Genomic DNA, 2,870 nt, shown 5'->3' with positions numbered 1-2,870 from the left:
GAGACTTTATTTTCAAGTGCTCAGGGGCCTTCCCACTCCAGCAAAATAATTCTTTATCTTCTTTTTGCGTCTGAAGCCTCAATTTTCTGTTTAAAAAAGGAAAATACAAATATGTTTTTTATTACATACGCCGCTGAATTTTTATTTCCTAACATTAAGGACATACGCAATTGAAAAATTAATTATTAAACCAATTTTGATATATTATGTTTTTAAAACATTTTTGAAACTATAACTAATAATTAATAAGTTCGACTTAAAAGGGTTCAAAATTGAAAAAAAAATAATAGCGAATTTAAAACAATTTTGCTTTTGATATACTGCAGTAAAAACTAAAAAGATACATAAAACCAATCGGACTCGAACTGAGAAAATCGAGAAAAATTTCTTGCCCAAAGAACTTTAATATAGAATAAAATTTTGGATAATTAGGATACCTTATTTAGATATAAATAATGTGCTTTTTCATATTTTGCAAATAAAAATTGATTTTTTAAACCATTTCTATTGTAAAATGGACTTGCGATGTTTAAATACTCGCAGAATGTCAAAAATACAAAGCAAAAAGAACACAAAGTCACTTGCGGACGATGCATTTGTTGAAGAGCTCGAGTGCAGCCCCAAAATACAACATCAAAACATACATAAGGAACACTATGTATTTAGTCGCTGTTCTGAACTTCCCAAACAATCGCCGCTAGTGTACAGTCGAATTTAGCTGGGACTTATTTCCCCTGGATTTCCAATCAGAGTCCGAGCCAATTTACAATGCTAAAAGATACGCAAGGGCTAGCGATTCTTTTCGTTTGTCTATTCGCGTCGCATTCGGTCACTTTTACAACGCAAAAAAGACACAAACTGCTTTAGGTTCTTTTTCATGCGTATGCTGATAACCTATTGCTTTCCTTGTCCAACTATTAGGACACGCAAAGTGCTTTGAACCTCACGAAGTCGTTATGCAAGGTTCCCCACTTGGGTCCATTAGTGGCCAAAGTCTTTTGTTTCAGGCGTCATTCACTCTACTGACACTCTTTTTATTAACTATTTGCCGCCATACTTTCCTGTCCTGGCATACTTCTCTAGCTTCTTTTATGTCCATGCATTTTTTCATGCAGGCTCTCGTGTTTCTGTGACTTCTTACGTCTCTTCTAACTAGGGTCTCATTCACACATTCTAACCATTCTTTCCGCGGTCTACCTCTGGGCACGCTGCCATTCACTTCACCTTGATACACTTGTTTCGTTAATCGTTCATTTGACATTCTCTCAACATGTCCGAACCATCTTAACCGATTTCCTTCCTATGTGTCTACTAGCGTTTCTTCTGTACCACATTCTTTTAGAATTATCTCGTTACTTACTTTGTCCATCAGGGTTTTCCCGCATATTATGCGCTTGAATCTCATTTCAATTGCGTTAATTTCACTCTTATCTTTTTCTTGATAAGTCCATGGCTCGCTACCGTATAGTACAGTCGGTACAAACATAGAATTATGTATTGCCATTTTAGCTTTATTTGATATATTTTTACTTCTGATAAGGGGACCTGCTCTACCAATAACCTTCTTACCTTCGTTTATGCGTCTATTTAATTCCTCATCTATCTTCTCGTCCCTAGTAAATAAGCTACCAAGGTATACAAACTTATCAACTTGTTCAATTCTCTCATCATTTAATAAAATATTGTATAGTGTTTTCTCACTCTTTCCTTCGAACACCATAGTATTTGTTTTATTTGCATTAATTTTGAGGCCCATGCTCTTCATGCTTGCATCTAGTTTATTCAACATTCTTTATGAGTCTTCGATAGACTCTGCCCTCTATATCTTTGTTTTTTATACGGTTCTCCCATGTTGCCCTATCTATGCTTTCGATTACCTTATTTTGGAAATCTATTCGCACATCCGGTTTCTGTAGGTTCTCAATTTTGATTCGCGTTTGTTTTGCTTTCTTGGTTCTCCTTTTTTCTCCATCCCCGACCTAAGTTAATTTTTGAGATCAGAAGGTAATGATCAGTATTGCATTCAGGACCCCTCATGACTCTTGTATCTTTGACTAACTCTCTTAGTCTTTCATCCGCAACAACAAAGTCAATTATACTGCGGCTATTTCCTGTAGACCAGGTGTACATGTAGATCATTTTATGCCTAAGCCAAGTACTTGTAATAAACAGACCTTTTTCTAAGCATAGACCAACTAATTTATCTCCGTTATGGTTTCTTCTTGGATCCCCAAAATTACCTATTACTCATTTTGTATCCTGATTTTGGATGCCCACCCAACCGTTCATGTCTCCTAGTAGAATTATTCTTTCCCCATGTTCGCAAATATTTATGATGTCATTTAAAGTATCCCAGAAGGCGTCTTTTACTTCTCTAGGATCACTATTAACTGGCGCGTAGCATGCTATGAAAAATAGTCTTCTGACTCCTACTTTCATTCTAGCCCACAGCACCCAGTCTCCATTCGTCGCCTGACACATGACCTTTAGATTTTCGTGTGCATGCCTTTTGTCATTAGAAGTTCCAGTCCTTTCCGAGGCTATTTTGTAGTTTGTATTATTCATTGTTTAGTTTATACGCCCAACTAACACCTTTATGCAATAAGTTTATTTTCTGAGTCGAAATCATGTCAAAGTTGGGTATCAAATCGTCATATGGTGGAGACTGTAGTTCTAACGTCAGTCCCATCAAAAAACTTCAGTTAATATGGGAGGGTTGGGAGAGTGGGAGGTAGAACTGGAACCGAGAGAGTCGTCTTGGTTTTGTGTTTTTGTTTTCATGCTGAGAAGGTCACCAGCCTTCAGGAGCATTGTGCTATATGGAAGTTAGTGTGTGTTTATTTATTTTAGGCCTGCATCTTTGAATTTAC

The 2,870-nt window shown here is 36.6% G+C and overlaps 1 protein-coding gene across 1 annotated transcript in view; it reads left to right on the top strand.

The window, feature by feature from the left end:
• Nucleotides 1-2,870, top strand: part of LOC117180549 (collagen alpha-1(I) chain-like) — a 188,524-nt gene that overhangs the window by 41,773 nt on the left and 143,881 nt on the right. The gene's annotated exons all lie outside the window — the stretch shown is intronic.

The sequence above is a fragment of the Belonocnema kinseyi genome, chromosome 9 (genome assembly GCF_010883055.1).
Source record: "Belonocnema kinseyi isolate 2016_QV_RU_SX_M_011 chromosome 9, B_treatae_v1, whole genome shotgun sequence".
In the NCBI taxonomy this organism is placed as follows: Eukaryota; Metazoa; Arthropoda; class Insecta; order Hymenoptera; family Cynipidae; genus Belonocnema; species Belonocnema kinseyi.
This window is presented reverse-complemented; position numbering and strand designations above follow the sequence as displayed.